Consider the following 16,540-nt stretch of genomic DNA (forward strand, 5'->3'; position numbering starts at 1 on the left):
AAATCAAAAATGAAAACCTTATGAATTCTAAAACTGGGGTTGGTGAGATGGCTTAGTGGTTAGGAGCACTACTTGCTGCTGCAGAGGACCTGAGTTCAATTTCCAGCACCCACAACCATCTGTAACTCCAGTTCCAGGGGCACCAACACCTTCTGACTTCCACAGGCACATAAATGCATGCAGGCAAAATATTCATATACATAGAATAAAATGAATAAATCTTTTTAAAAAATTTGAAAATGGCCAGGTGTGGTGAGGTATGCCTTTAATCTCAGTACTATGGAGGCAGGGACAGGTAGATCTCGGTGAGTTTGCAGCCAGCCTTATCTACAGAGTAAACCAAAGACATACAGTGAGACTGTTCTTTTAAAAGACAATTCTAAAACTGAATTTGGTGAATTTGATGCCTTTGTACTTATCCCACTTATAATCTTAACCTCACCTTTATTTTTATATTCATCCTACCAATATTTTTTGTCGTTTTTATTTTTAAAATCTTTTTTTTTTCTTTTTGGGCTTTTGAGACAGGGTTTCTCTGTGTAACAGTCCTGGCAGTCCTGGAACTCGCTCTGTAGACCAGGCTGACTTCAAACTCACAGAGATCCACCTGCCTCTGCCTCCCAAGTGCTGGGACTAAAGGCGTGTGCCACCAGTGCCCTACTTATTTTTAAAAACTTTAATAAGTGCTCTATGAAGAAATATGTCAATATAATTAAAACATTTAAAATTATGTTTTATATCTATTACCCAGGCACTTGCTAACAAATCCATGAACACGAGTTTTCCGAAGACAATAGTTCTGCTTTTCACCAATCCCAGCCACGCAATTGTTCATCTTCATCAAATCTGTGCATCTGCATTGTTAATTATTGATTCATTCGGTGCCTGCTCAGTGTCTGCACTGGGCACAGCATCTGCAGCTGTCCTGTTCTACTTTTGAGTCAGCATTGTTTTTACACACCTCCAGAACAATAAACAATTCTTTCTTTCTGAGAAAACTTTTATACCTGTTTCTACATGAACCATTAAGACTGAGATAAAAGGACTGGTTTAATTACTACTTACTCTTCTAATTTTCTCTCCCTCTCACCCCTCCTTCTTTATTCCCTATTCCCTTCCTTCTTTCCTTTTTCCTCCATTTCCAAATTGCTGTAAAAAAAATCAAGATTGTATTAAAAATTAAAGCCAGGTGTAATGGCACATACTCATAATCCCAGCACTTGGGAGGTAAAAAAATTAGGAATCCAAAGTTATCCTCTACATAGTTTGAGGCCATCCTGAGCTTCAAGAGTCTCCAAACAAAGGAAATAACAGTTGGTCAGTGGTGTTGCACGCCTTTAATCCCAGCACTCAAGAAGCAGAGGCAGGCTGATCTCTGTGAGTTTGAGGCCAGTCTGGTCTACAGAACTACTTCCAGGACAGTCAGGGATTTTACACAAAGAAATCCTGTCTCGGGGAAGAGAGAGAGAGAGAGAGACAGAGAGGGAGTTTTAAAATTTGTATATATATTGAACCAACCTTGAATCCCTTATATGAAACCAACTTGCTTGTGATATAGGATTATAGGCATGTGCAACCAAATATGGTGTATGACCATAACGTAATCTCGACTTTAAAAGTAATTTGGGAGACATTGCATCTGTGCTCATCAGAGAGATTGGTCCGAGGGTTTGTTTGTTGTGTCGTCATCTACTTTGGGTATCAGAATTATGCTAGCTTTACAAAATGAGTTTGGTAGTGTTCTTGCCCTTTCTTCCTTATTTGTATTATTATTTGTGTGTATGACACATGAGTATGGATGAGTATGGGTGCCACAGGAAGTCAGAAGAGGATATTGGATCCCTGGAGTGTTTGTGAGTCAATATCAGTGTTGGGACCTGAGAAAAGAAACAAGCATTTTTAACTGCTGAGCCATCTTTCTGGCCCCTGTGATGAGTCTTTTAACTACTATTTTTTAAATTATATTTTTTATCCAATCACAATTATTTTTAATCTATGAAATAGTTTCCTTACAAATTAGCTCATTTTTAGAGGAGTGACATTTACTATTGATGTGATCTGTTTGCTTAATATGGCTGTAGTCAAAAAGGAAGTTAGGCTTGTTATTTTTCCAGAAATTGCAAGAAGTACCATCATTAAGAAAAGGAAGGGGGGGCCTGGAGAGATGGCTCAGTGGTTAAGAGCACTGGCTGCTCTTCCAGAGGTCCTGAGTTCAATTCCCAGCAACCACATAGTGGTTCACAACCATCTGTAATGAGGTCTGGCGCCCTCCTCTGACCTGTAGGCATACACGCAGACAGAATGCTGTATACATAATAAATAAATAAATCTTAAAAAGAAAATAAGAAGAGAAAGATTTGTACCCATCTTTTTGGGACATGTAAGTTGAGAGTGAAGTTTCACAGTTGGAGAATCTGTGGATGTTGTTAGAGGAGCTGGAGATGCTCTCTATCAGTCGGGGAAACCCTCTTCTTCAAACACTGCTGTTGGGGCCAGAAATTTTCACCCCAGATGGGTAACAACGAGTGGATGTGTTTGACCTTTGTTCCTGTTTGTTAAGAGTTGAAATGACAGAACCCTGAACTCTCAACTCTTAGCTTCTGGTAACGCCCCGCATCCAGTACAACCATTTTGGGCGTCATACTGTTGCTGGCCTCATAGTCTTGTAGTGGCACATGAGCGCCAGTGAGCTGGATTCCAAACATAGTGGCTAGGGAATTACTGATGCAGTACGTGACTTTCTTGCAAACAGCTAAAGCACAGAAGAGAATATCATTTTCTTCACACTACTTGCACCTTGTGTTGCTAGAATAGGGCCACGTGGCCACATTTCGGGGGCTTCTAACCCAGGTCTTAGAGGGTTCCTTGAGGAATTTTTGCTGGTAAATTCCCACTACAGGGTCCTCAACAGTGAGCAGTTCTAGATCTTGCCTGATTTCTGATGCCCGCTCCATATGCTTCAAACACCAGTTGACTCTGGCTCTGTCAGACTTGCAGTAAATAGGTGGCCGATTCCCTGGGTTTGGATGAATAAATTTATAAAGGTTTTGTAACACAGTTGCTTGGTCATGCCCAAATTCAAAGTTTGAAATAGGAATCTTGTGACTAGAATCACTTGCAGCCGGGCAATGGATCGAAATCCTCCTGGAATTTCACCTAGACGGATAAAGCTGTGGAAGTCTGCTACAATCCCTTCCTGTTAACTATTTTTATCCAACCATCTTCCTAGTTATGGATTACAATAGTATGAATGTAATTGGCTCCCATTATATAGGGAGTGGCATTATTAGGAGGTGTGGCTTTGTTGGAGAAAGTGATGGGAGCACACTTTGAGGTCTCATATGTTCAAGCTATGCCTAGATCAGTTCATTTCCTGTTGCCTGTAGATCAAGATGTAAAATTCTCAAGCTCCTTCCCCAGCACCATGTCTGCCTGCGTGCCACCATATCCCACCATGATGATAATGGACTAAACCTCTGGAACTCTAAGTCACCCAATTAAATGTTTTTTTATAAAAACTATCATAGTCATGGTGTCTCTTCACAGCAATAGAAACCTTAACCAAAAGAAGCTGGTAGCAGAAGTGGGGTATTTCTGTCATAGGCCTGACCATGCTTTTGTTTGAAGGAATATGGACCTTCAGACTGTGGATTAGAAAAGCAGCTGAACACTTTAAATTCTGCTTAATGGGCCACACTAGTAGGAGCATGGAAGACAGTGGTGCTGAGGGGGATTTGATGAACTGTGGGACCTAGCTCAAGAGGTTTCAGAGAAGAATTTTAGTATGTTGCATAGAAATCATTCTTGTGACATTTTGGTGAAGAATGTGGCTATTTTTTGCCATGTTTGGAAAGTCTGCTTATGACTAAATTGAAGAGTTTGGGATTAATCCTGTTGACAGAGGAAATCTCAAAACAACCTAGTATAGACTCTTTTGTGTGGTTATTAGAGCTAACTCTAATGAAGATTTATAATGAAAAGGAGCAAGCTGAGCAAGGAAAATTACAAAATGTACAATTTGAGGAGAAAAGGAGCACCAGTAAGCAGAATAGTGCTAAATACTGTATTTAAGGAAATAAACAGATTAAGAAATGGAATAGGAGACTGGAGAGATGCCTCAGCAGTTAAAATTACTGGTTACTTTTCTAAGGGACCTGGGTTCATTTCCCAGCACCCACATGGCAGCTCATAACAGTAACACTAGTTCCAGGGAATCTGATACCTTCATGCCAATGCACATAAAATAAAGTTAAATAAATTATTTAAAAAATGGAATAAAGGGAGTGGTGACCTCAGAGCAAGATCCCACTTAGCTAAATTTCTGAATTGTGAAAAAGAATTAAAGAAACCCTTAGAGATGGGTGTGGTGGTGCACAAAGAAGGCAGAGGCTGATGAGTCTCTGAGTTAGAGGCAAACCTAGTCTACGAAGCAAGTTTTAGAGCAGCTAAGTTCAGGCAGTGAGGGAAGCATGGGAAACAAGAAGTTGGTGAAAATGTAATAAAACAAGGGGGTCATGTTCCAGCCCCAGCAAGCATCAGAACTTGGCAGCTCTTGCTATATGGTTCTGGCTTTAAGGACAGAAGAAAGGGGTAATGGAATTTGCCTCTGTGTCTAAGGAAAGTCACTGAGGCCAGTCATGTGTCAGGGGTGACCCTGAATGGAGGCCTAGAGAGGCCATTGCATGAAACTGTGAAGGGAAGCCTAGATTGCCTTGGAGATCCCAAGACATTGGCGATGCAGGAGCCATGGGATACCTGCCAAGGAGAGCTGCTAACAGGGAGTGGAACCAGCCCAAGAAAAGAAAGTGTGTTGCAGTCAACAACGCTGAAAGGAGTTGGAGAGACATCTGACATGGAGATGCAGAGTCTGGAGTTTGCAAAGCTGGGTTTTGGTCTTGCTTTGGTCCAGTATTTCCTCACTATGCTTCCTTCCTTATGTTTTGGAATGGTAATGTAATGTATATCCTGCGCCATTATATGTTGGAAGTATGTGATCTATTTTTTAATTTGATTTTATAGGGGATTACAGTTAAGAGATTGCATGAATCTCAACAGAAACTTTAAAATTTGGACTTTAAAACATTGTTGAGAGACTGTGATAGACTATAGGTATTAGCATTCAGGCATCTGTTCTGGTTTGACCTTGGGGTTCTGACAGGCTATGTCCTCAGCTGTAGCCACTAAGAGCACCTCCTGTGCACACTCACTAAGTTCTCTTTTAAAAGGGCCCTGCCCACCTCCCATCTTTCTCCATCTGTTCCTCTCTCTCTCTGCTTCTCTGCCTCTCTCTCTCTCTCTCTCTCTCTCTCTCTCTCTCTCTCTCTCTCTCTCTCCTCCTTTCCCAAGAGGCTAGTCTCACCCCCCACCTCTTTTTTTTTTTTTTTTTTGAGACAGGGTTTCTTTCTGTAGCTTTGAAACCTGTCCTAGAAATCACTTTGTAGACGTGGCTGGCCTCAAATTCACAGAGATCTGCCTGTCTCTGCCTCCAGAGTGCTGGGATTAGAGGCATGTGCCACCACCACCTGGCTCCCCTTCCCTCTAATTAAAAAAATAAATAAATAAACCCTCACATGAACTCTGTTGCATGGTGTCTTTCTAGCTCCACTTTAAAAAACAAATTACAACATTGGTTCCCTGACTGGGAAAGGCTCTTCTAGTGTTTGCTTCCTCTTTCCCGCAGACAGTTTGAAGCACGCCAGGATCCTGGGACCCAGTCCACATTCCACATATGACAGACAGCCTTGCTTCTCCAGATTACTAGGTCTCTCCATCCAAAACTGGCATGATTGGTGAACCCCTTTTCCCCACCTCTGGCTATTTATCGAGTGAGGATTCGTCCCTTAAGCATGGTGTTTCACCTTTTGGCTTCGTTAAGTCCTGGTACCAGGCAACCATGACTCTCTTGGGCTCAGAGCCCTTGGGCCCCACCCTTTGTGTGATGACTCACTGGGTGGCCTGTGCCCTTTTTGAGCCCTTGGGTCCTTTGGGCTTTGCCCTGTGACACCCCCGCCCCACCAGTGATGACTCTCCAGGGTGGCTTGTGCCTTTCTAGTTCGATCCTTGCTTGATAAAAGGCTACTAGATCTCATTCTGCCTCATTCATGGGAAATACGCCTACCAAAAGTCTGCTTCCTTCAAACTATATCCTGATATTTTATGGGACCTTTGTAACATTTTGCCAGTGATCCTGATAGACGGGAGAAATCACCCTTTCGCTTTCCTCCTCCCCCCAATAAACCTCTTACATAATTCTGTTGTGTGAGGCATGTTTACTCAATGGCAGAGCTCACTGAAAGGGAGCTGGAACCCTGCCCACCTGCCCACCTGCCCACCTGCCCACCTGCCCACCTGCCCACCTGCCCACCTGCCCACCTGCCCACCTGCCCACCTGCCCACCTGCCCACCTGCCCACCCTCAACAGCTCCGCTCTTCCAGCTGCAACAAATCTGCTCTCTCGTTCACTGGCCACTTCACCTTCCATTCAGTATTGGCAATTGGGTCTTTGGTGGGGCTACAGACCTCTGACCATTCCCCTGGATGTGAGATTTACTTTTTCCAGAAAGGTCCTCTTCTTGCCTTCTGGCTTTTCTCAAAGTCCTATTACCATGTGACTGTATCTCTCTCAGGATCAGAGCGCTTGGCCCCCTGCCCTTTGTGTGACAACTCAGTGGGTGGCCTTTGCCTGTCTCATAATTGACTCTGTCTAGGACACTAGGAATTGCAGACCCTTGGGTCTCACTTCTCTGCCTCACTCATGGGCACTGTGCCATCATCTATACCTCCTTGCTCCCATTGGGGTGATTTCTGGAGACCTGCTGACCATGCCCAGTCAGCTGTTGTTGCAGGACGACCAGCTGTTGGCCCCATGTCCGGGTGATGCTGTGCTGATGGGAAAGGATCAGGTGCTGTAAGCCCCAGGGAGTCGACTTGGATCCTCCTCGAACAGCATTTTGTCAGGTCTAAGTGGCACCTGACGGTTCCACAGAGCCTGGACAGTGAAGTGAAACAGCCAGATACCAAAGATCAATGATGCCTCCCCCCCCAGGTCAACAGAAAGTAGTCTTGAGAACATAGTGGCCTCATTCCCGCCTCACTTGCTACCCATTTATAACTAATAAAAAAGGAGGAGTATTAGCATTCAGGCATCTGTACTGGCCTGTTGGGGTTCTGACAGGATCTGTCCTCAGCTGCAGCCACTAAGAGCACCTCCTCTACACATTCACTATGTTCCCTTATAAAAGGACCCTGCCCACCTCACATCCATCTCTCTCTCTCCTCTCCCTCCCTTCATCCCTCCCTTTCTCTCTGTCTCTCTCTCTCTCTCTTCCTTTCTCTACTTCTCTGCCTGTCCCTCCCTCCTTCCCTTCCTAACTCTTTCTCTCTCTCTGCCTCTCTTCTCTAATGCTGTTCCTGTCCCCAGAGGCCAGTCTCCCCCTCCCCTCCCCTCTTTATATGTCCCCTTTCCCCTAATTAAAAAAAAAAAATCCACCTGAGCTCTGTTGCATGGCATCTTTCTCACACTTTTTTTTTTTTTAAAAAAATTACAACAATAAGAACTCTTGAAGTTAGACTAAATGTATTTTGCATGTTACAAGTTTCTGGGGGTCAGGGAGTGGAATGTGGTGGTTTGAATATAATTAGTCTCCATAAGTTCATAGGGAGTGGCATTATTAGAATGTGTGGCCTTGTTGGAGGGAGTGTGTCATAATGGGGGTGGGCTTTGGGGTCTCATATGCTCAAGCCACGCCTAGTTCAGTACACTTCCTGTTGCCTGCGGATCAAGATATAAGTAAGTGCCTTCTCCAGCACCACATCTGCCTGCATGCCACCATGTCCTATCATGATGATAGTGGACTGAACCTATGAAAGTGAGCCTCCAAAGTAAATGTTTCCTTTATAAAACTTTCCACAGTCATGGTGTCCTCTCACAGATAATAAACCCTAAGACATGGATCTGTTTTAAGATCCATGTTTTAAGAGTTTTGTTTAACTCTTCTTGCTTGATTTCAGAAAATTATACATGTTTAGAAATTTTTCATTTCTAGCTTGTTGGAACGTAAGTTTTCAAAAATATTCCCTTATGACCTTCTGGATTTTTCTGGAGTCTTTTGTAACTCCCGATTCTCTAATTTCATTAATGTGGACCCTCTTTTTCTGCCTTTGGCTAGTATGGCTAAGGACTGGCCATCATAATACATTTTAAGAGAAACAACTTTTTGTTCTCTTAATTCACTATATTGTTTTATATGCCTCTATTTCATTAATTTCTGCTCTGAATTTTATTTCTTGCCATAGGCTGCACTTGAGTATGACTTTTTCAGTGCTTTGAGGTTATCATTAGGTTATTTATTTGTTATCTCCATAATTAAAAGTTAATATATGATGATGATGATGATGATTAGTGTGTGTGTATGGCTTGTGTCTGTGAGGATGTCATGGCAGACGTGTTGTTAAGAAATCACAGAATTGGTTTTCTCTTTTTGCCTTTACATGGGTTTGGGGAAGGGATTTGGGTCACAAATGTTGCACGGAAATCATCTTTATTGAGTCATTTCCCCATCTCCTGCACTGATTTTTTAAATATAATCATTTATAATTATATACTTTCCCCCACTAAGAACAGGACTGTTGGGGGCTGGAGAGATGGCTCAGAGGTTAAGAGCACTGACTGCTCTTCCAGAGGTCCTGAGTTCAATTCCCAGCAACCACATGGTGGCTCACAGCCATCTGTGATGAGATCTGGTGCCCTCTTCTGACCAGCAAGCATACAGACAGACAGAACACTGTATACATAATAAATAAATTAATCTTAAAAAAAAAAAAAGAACAGGACTGTCTCAGCTGTACCCCCAAAGGTTCTGGTACAGTATATTTTCATTTTTCTTTGGCTCCAGAAATGTAAAGATTTCCTTTTTTGCTGAGTGTGGTGTCAGACCTCTTTAATCCCAGGACTTGTGAGGCAGACACAGGTGGATCTTGTTTTTGTACTGCGGCTAGCTTTGTGGCCTACACTGTGAACAACCTTAGAGGAGGTTCCATGTTCCACTGAGAAGAACATATATTCTCTCTCTGTTGGGTAGAAATTTCTCTGATATTTGTTCACTTTTATTGATCTATGATGCAATTTAGGTGTTTCTCTGCTGACTTTTGATTCAAAACTCATCTGTCTTCGTTATGGTTTCCAACTCTGTGAAGAGACACTATGACCATGGCCATGGCATCTCTGATAAAGGAAAACATTCTATTGGGATGGCTTACAGTTTCAGAGGTTTAGTCTATTATCATCATGGCGGGTCATGTAAATGTGCAGGCAGGCATCGTGCTGCAGAAGGGGCTGAGAGTTCTATATCTTGATCTGCAGGCAACAGCAAGTGAATTGTATCCACACTGGGCACAGCTTAAGCAAAATAGACCTCAAAGCCCACACCCACAGTGACACACTTCCTCCAACAAGGCCGCACCTCCTAATAGTGCTACTCCCTTTAGGGGCCATTTGCTTTCAAATCACCCTACCATCCACATGTGAGAGTGGAGTGTTCAAGTCTCCCACTATTATTGTATCCAGATCAACGTAGTCTCTAATGTCTTCTAGCAACTGTTTTATAAAATTGGAAGCCCTAAGATTTGGTACATAAATATTTACTATAGTTACATCATCTTGAAGAGTTGTTCATTTTATCAATATGCAGTGGCCCTTATGTCTTCTGATTAGTTTTTAAAAATATCCAGCTGGTCTTTTTCTTCCTGGAGACACCTACATTCTCAGAGCTTCTCTGTGTTGAATCTGAGGTGTAATAAAAGAAAAATCATCTTTCCACTCCAAGTCATGGAGGTATTTTGTAGGAGGACATTACATTTCACCACAGGAAGTGACTGATGAGAAGTAGGATGCTTGCTGAGAAGAGAGCATAGAAATTCTTGGCAGATTCTGAGTTCAGAATCTTGAAGAGATAGAAAAGCAGCTACGGTCAGAGAAACATTCACCCTGTGTAATAAGGCTCCTCACATGATCTAGCACTGACACAGCCTTTCTGGTTTAGTCCTTCTCAAGCCCCTTAAAATATTTCATTTTCCTATGTGTTTTAATAGATAATTGTGTGGGGCATAAAAATCTTGGTTGACAAGTATTTACTTTCAAGGTTTTCAATATATCATTCCATGTTTCCTAGATGTTAGGTTTAATGCCAACAAACCTGGTATTTTGGTCTCTGAATATTGACACTTTTCCTTTATAGCTTTTACCTTTGAAATTTTTAAAAAATTTTCTTTATGTATATGGATGTTTTGCCTGTATGTTTGTCTATATGCCATGTGTGTTCCTGGTGCTCAACGAGGCCAGAAAAGGGTGTTGGATCCCTTAAGAATAGTGTAACAAGGGTTGGCGTGTTGGTGCACACCTTTTGGCAGAGGCAGAAGGATCTCTAAGTTCAAGGCCAGTCTGGTCTACAGAGCGCATTCCAGGACAGACAGGGCTACACAGAGAAACACTATCTCAAAGCACTCCCCCAAACAAAAGAAAGAATGGAGTTACAGATGTTTGTGAACTGTCAGGTGGGTGCCAGGAATTGAGTCCATGTTTTCTGGAAGAGCACTCAGCCATTTCTCCAGCCCTTTTTTATTGATGTTATTTTTGTCTTTTAAAAGTTTATTTTATGTATATGTTACCTTGCAGTTTTCAAATGGAATGCATAGACCTGTATATGACATTCAACTTAAAGGAAAATATTATCATGTCTCTATACCACACTTTTCCTAGGTCTTATATTCCCAAAGACAAATATCCCTTGCTTCACAATCACACTTAATTTCTGCATCACATTTGGCAGCTCCTGCAGTTTTGAGGAACTATTTTCAAGAATGAAGCACTCTAAGAGTAAAAATGAGAACCAAGGTAGATACCTTGAGAACTCCCTGAGAATGGCAACTACCTCCATTGAACCCATATCAATGGATTAGTTTCTCAACCCCTTCCACTGAACCTGATATTGATAGATTAGTTTCTCAACTACAATGACAAATAGCTCACTTGTTTTGTGCCCTCTTCTCTCTGATCTCTTTAATAAAAACTTTTTTTAAAAAAAATCAATGAGTTGTTTTATTTAGAGGCACTTATTTTCTCTATTAACAATCACAAACTTAAAAGGGCATAGTGGTATGGCATGGTGCATGTCTTTAATCTCAGCATTTGTGAGGCAGAGATAGGTGGATGTCTGGGTTCAAGGCCAGCCCAGTCTACAGAGTGAGTTTTAGGACAGCCAAGGCTACACAGAGAAATCCTGTCTCAAAAACAAAACAAAACAATAACAAAATAATCACAAACTTAGAAGCTGCTTAACAAGTTTAAAATTGTTCAAAACGGGTGCTGTTAATTGAGACTATCACATGAGGACTTTTGTTTATCTTTGTGAATCACAAACTATATCTCGCTCTCTCCTTGCCCAGTCAGCTTCAGGTAGTACTCCTGCTTAATGTATGGCCTAAGACAAAGCTCCATCAACTGTGTCTCAGAGAAGCCAAAACGTTGAAACTGCTCAACCTGGGAGTGTGCGCAGGCATAGGAGAACACTGCTGGAATTTGGAATTCTGATACAAGGAAATCACATTTTCTTGTAAAGCATGGGAGAAAAAGCCACCCACCCACCCAGAATAATATGTGAGTACATAACTATAGTTACATAAATCACATGGTCCATAACAATTTGTCAGCTATCAGCAAGTTACATGGATAATGAGTGTCTCATAAGATTATATCACCTGAGCCAGGAGCATATGCCTTTAATCCCAGCCTGCTTCTGCCTCCTGAATGCTTGGTTTAAAGGCATGCAAGACTATGTTGGGCTCTTTTTTCTATTTATATACACGTTAACTTTTTATGCTTTTTCTGTATGTCTGAAATCATGTCAGAATAAAATGGTGCAAACTGGGGTGAAACGTGGCATAGAACCTCACATTTGACTACATAGAAGATTTCCTAATACATAATATACAGCTAGACTCATAGATACTTAAGGTGATGGGTAGGGCATTTTGATAGTAGGATCAAGGTAAGAAAGCCATGGACTCACTGACAAGGTAGACAGAAGATTTGGGGGGGAAGGGTACATAATAGTTGAGAGCCAGGCAGTGGTGTCATACGCCTCTAATCCCAGCACTTGGGAGGCAGAAGCAGGCAGATCTCTGTGAGTTCAAAGCCAGCCTGGTCTACAGAGTAAGTTGTTACAGGACTACACAGAGAAATCCTGTCTCGAATAAACCAATAATAATAATAATAAAGCAAGGACTTTTCTTGGCATTGAAAACTAAAGTGGATGTACTGAGGAAAGTACAATGTAAAATATGATGAAGAATGTGATAGGGATTCAAAGGGATAAGACTCAAAGGATTCTGAGTAACTTTGAAGGTTGGTTTGATTAAACAAATGAGAAGTGAAATTGGCTTAATATCTTTTTCAGAAAATACTTAACTTAGCAAGCCAGGAAAAGTAGAAAAAGAGGTTAGTGGTAGGCAAATTAATTCATCAAGGAGACAAGGAGCTAAGGAAAATGTCATGAAGATGTTTCCCTTGATTCTAAGTGAGAAGCAAATGGAACACAACAGAGGCTGGATGACACCAGCTGTAGTGTACACCCTATAATCCTAGCATCTGGGAGGCAGGGGGATCTCTGTGAGTTCTATGCCAACCTGGTCTACAAGATCTAGTTCCAGGACAGGCTCCAAAATAAAATAAAGCCATTTCCCTGCAAGTAATTGTAACTAAACTCATTAGGTCACAAAACAAACAAACAAACAAATGATGAACAAAAAAGGAAAAAAGAAAGAAAGAAAGAAAGCTCCATGAAAGTATAAATGGGGAGATATGAAGAGGAAGGGAAAGAACAGAATGGGAAGGGAACACAAGAGGGTAATGAATAATTAAAATGCATTACATATATGCACAAATATGTCATCATGAAAACCATTAATATATATTTAATGAATGTATGTTAATTATGTTAATAAAAACTTTTAAAAAAGAGATTGGGCAGTGTTTGGAGAAGAAATCCAGTGGCATGGATAAGTCCCCCAAGATTCAGCCAATGGCTATGTATTAAAGGCAGTAAAACCTTTAAGAGGTAAGGCTCTGTCTTCAGGTTTCTGGGGGATTTCCTTGAAGTATGGTGGAATCACAAGTACTTTCTCATCTTTTCTGCTTCATGGCCCTGGGCTGAGTGGTTGGCTCTGCCATAATCTCCCAACATGATACACCTTTAGCCATCAAAGAAATGGGGTTAACCAATCATAAACCCTTGAAACTGTGAACTAAAATAAACACTTTATTTTTATTGTACATGAGATTAAATCTAAAGTCTCGAGCATGCTGAGCAAGTATTCTGACAATAAGTACATTCCATGCCCTCTTTTTTAACATTAAAACATTTTTATGTCCCCAAGAGCCAGAGACCATCTAACAGAAGCCCCAGCACCAGTCAAGAGAACTTCTTTTGAGATGTTGGTCAGGGTTTCCCAAGATACCCCCCCTCAAGCATCATAGGTGTTTGCTATTGCCTTTGGTTGCCCCCAGAGGTGGAAGGTTAAGGCCTTACTGTCGAAGACACCATGCACTTCAGACACATGGCCCAGAGGCCCCTGAGCTAGAACTGACCTGAATGCCCTCTCCATGAGGACTAGCTTCATGGTACCAGAAAGTACCATGCAGGTTTTTTAAAGGAGAGAAGCAAACAACAGTCCTACCCAGCTTGACACTTGGGAGCCACAATAACAACCATCATGGTATAGTGACCTTATGGTAACCAACAACTCACTAATTGGATAAGAAACAGAAAGAATACCATACCTGGAACTGGAAAGTCAACCACCCCAACTATCCCAACTACTCCAACTACCCACGGCTAGTGAATGTATGGATCTCGGAGGAGAATCTACAACCACCACTTTACTAAGTCAGCACAATTACCAATTACATTCTAAATATTTGTCTTTATACCCACAGATAAGTATATTCCTTATCCTTCGTCAAGGAAACTTCTCTGCAACAGTGACCATTACAGAAAACTACAGCCAATCAAAATGCAGAATTGTGAAGTCTAGTCCCAAATGATACATCTACAACTCAACTTCTGCACCTAAGGCTCTGGGATCATTGCAAAAGAAGGTGCAGAAAGATCGTGAATAGGGAATTTGCTATAAATGTTAGAGCTATAACCATAAAGACTACAACATGGCTGCCTAAACAGGAGGAGAACAAAGATGACAGCAATAGACATGCACGTGCCTGGGTGAGGAGGGAGCTCACGAGGCCTCAATCCTATACAAAGTGCTATAGGCAACTAAGGAACACTGAGAGCAGAAGAAATAGTTTTAGCCTGGGAATAGCGCTCCAATTGATTATTCAATACTGTCTTAGTTAGGGTTTCTATTGCTGTGGAGAGACGCCATGACCACAGCAACTCTTTTTGTTGGTGTTTTGTTTTTTGTTTGCTTTGCTTTTCCATGGCTGTCCTGAAACTCACTTTGTAGACCAGGCGGGCCTTGAACTCACAGAGATCTATTTGTTCATACCTAATATGAACAAATACATATTACATACAAATACAAATTACATACCTATTTGTGCATATTTGTGTATATATATTTATAAATACAACCTGCTTAGTCTATATAATGTTACTTATAAAACATATATATATATATGTTTTTTATATATATATGTTTTTAGTTTTTCAAGGCTAACCATTTGGTGTTTGTGGTAGTTTGGATGTAATTGGTCCCCATAAGCTCATAGGGAGGGGCACTGCTAGGAGGTGTGGCTTTGTTAGAGTAGGTGTGGTCTTGTTGGAGGGAATGTGTCACTGTGGAGGCGAACTTTGAGGTCTCTTATATGCTAAAGCCACTCCCAGTGTCTCAGTTCATTTCCTGTAGGTCGAGATAATACTCTCAGCTCCTTTTCCAGCAACATGTCTGCCTATATGCCTCCATGCCACACCATCATGTTAATGGACTAAACCTCTAAAATGTAAGCCACCCCCAATTAAATGTATTCTTTTATAAGAGTTGCTGTGGTCAGCTAGGCAGTGGTGGCACATGCCTTTAATCCCAGCACAGCACTCAGGCAGGCATGTAATAACAATTAAGAAAAAAGAGGTCATAAATTTGAGAGAGAGCAAGAGTCTGTGTATGTGGGGGTTGGAGGGAGAAAGGGGAATGAGGAAATGATGTAGTTAAATTGCTATCTTGTATGTCTGTATATGAGTAGGCACATGGGTGCTAGGGCATGCTTGTGGAAGCCAGAGGACAACTTTGTGGAGTTCGCCCTCACGTCTGTGATCACACAGCACACTTGCACCACAAGCATTTTATCTGCTGAAACATCTTGCCAGCCTTTTTTCTTTTTTGATGTGTATGTGGGATCTCAGCTCTGTAGCCCAGGCTGGCCTAGAACTTACTGTGTATCCTGTCTCAAAAACAAACAAACCCACCCTAGGGGTAGGGATGGGGCATTTACCAGTGTTGAGTAGAGTCCAAGTGCTATCATATATGTGAGTAAATGGCAAGAGACAGCTCAACATAGAAGGAAGGCATGAGGAATGTTGGGGTCAGCTTGTGTAGAGATTGTGCTTCCTAACAATTCATCAGAAAATGGTACTCAAGGCCTAAGTGTCAACTGGGAGTGGAACTGAGGAATTGGTGTTTGGTTTGATTGTGTTCCATCAAAAGCATGTGCTTGAACCTAGTCCCCAGTGCAACAGTATTTGTAGATTGGGGCTGCATCCTGATGGATGGCTAATTCACATTTACTTAAATATTTTTTAATTAAACATTCTTTTGGAATGTGTTTATTTTATTTTATGTATATGAGTGTTGTGCCTGCATGTGTGTGTGTGTGTGTACCACATATGTATCTGGTAGTCTGGGAGGTCAGAAGAGGGTGTCATATCCCTTGGAACCTGAATGACAGATGGTTATAAGCTACTGTGGGTGCTGGGACTGAACTCAGGTCCTCTGGAAGAGCAGCACATGCTCTGAAGTACTGAGCTATCTCTCTAGTCCCAGTTCAATACCATGTCTTGTATGTTCTCACTTGCCTTTCTGGTTCTGCTTTGTAAGAAGACCTTTTTAATTGTGAAGTCTGCAAAATAAGAAATAAACTTTTAAAAAATTACTAAATGTTGGTCAGGTATGGTGGTACATTTCTTTAGTTCTAGCATTTGGGAGGCAGAGGCAGGAGGATCTCTATGATCTATAAAAACCGTAGGACAGCCAGAACAATATACAGACCCTATCATAGCAGAAGATGAACTCACACAACTGGATGATGTCAGACTCCTGAAGGAAGGGAAGGAAAGTGAAAAGGACTAAGTGGACCTGGCCATTTGGAAGTTTAGTGAGAGGAGAGATCAATTCTGACAATGCACTTGATGCATTTCTTTGACTAAAATCTAAGGGAAATTTGTCCTTGACACTCAGAGAATGTGGGTATTGAGCCAGGAGTGCTGATGCTGAGTTTCAATCACAGCAGGAGGCAGAGACAGACAGATCTCTG

General features: G+C 41.6%; 1 protein-coding gene and 1 pseudogene across 5 annotated transcripts in view; both read right to left on the minus strand.

Moving 5' to 3' along the window:
- Positions 1–16,540, minus strand: part of Matcap2 (microtubule associated tyrosine carboxypeptidase 2) — a 63,699-nt gene that overhangs the window by 43,087 nt on the left and 4,072 nt on the right. The window lies entirely within an intron of this gene.
- LOC125408362 (protein maelstrom homolog pseudogene) lies at positions 2,001–3,199 on the minus strand (annotated as a pseudogene).

This window comes from Myodes glareolus, chromosome 4 (genome assembly GCF_982192425.1).
Source record: "Myodes glareolus chromosome 4, mMyoGla1.1, whole genome shotgun sequence".
In the NCBI taxonomy this organism is placed as follows: Eukaryota; Metazoa; Chordata; class Mammalia; order Rodentia; family Cricetidae; genus Myodes; species Myodes glareolus.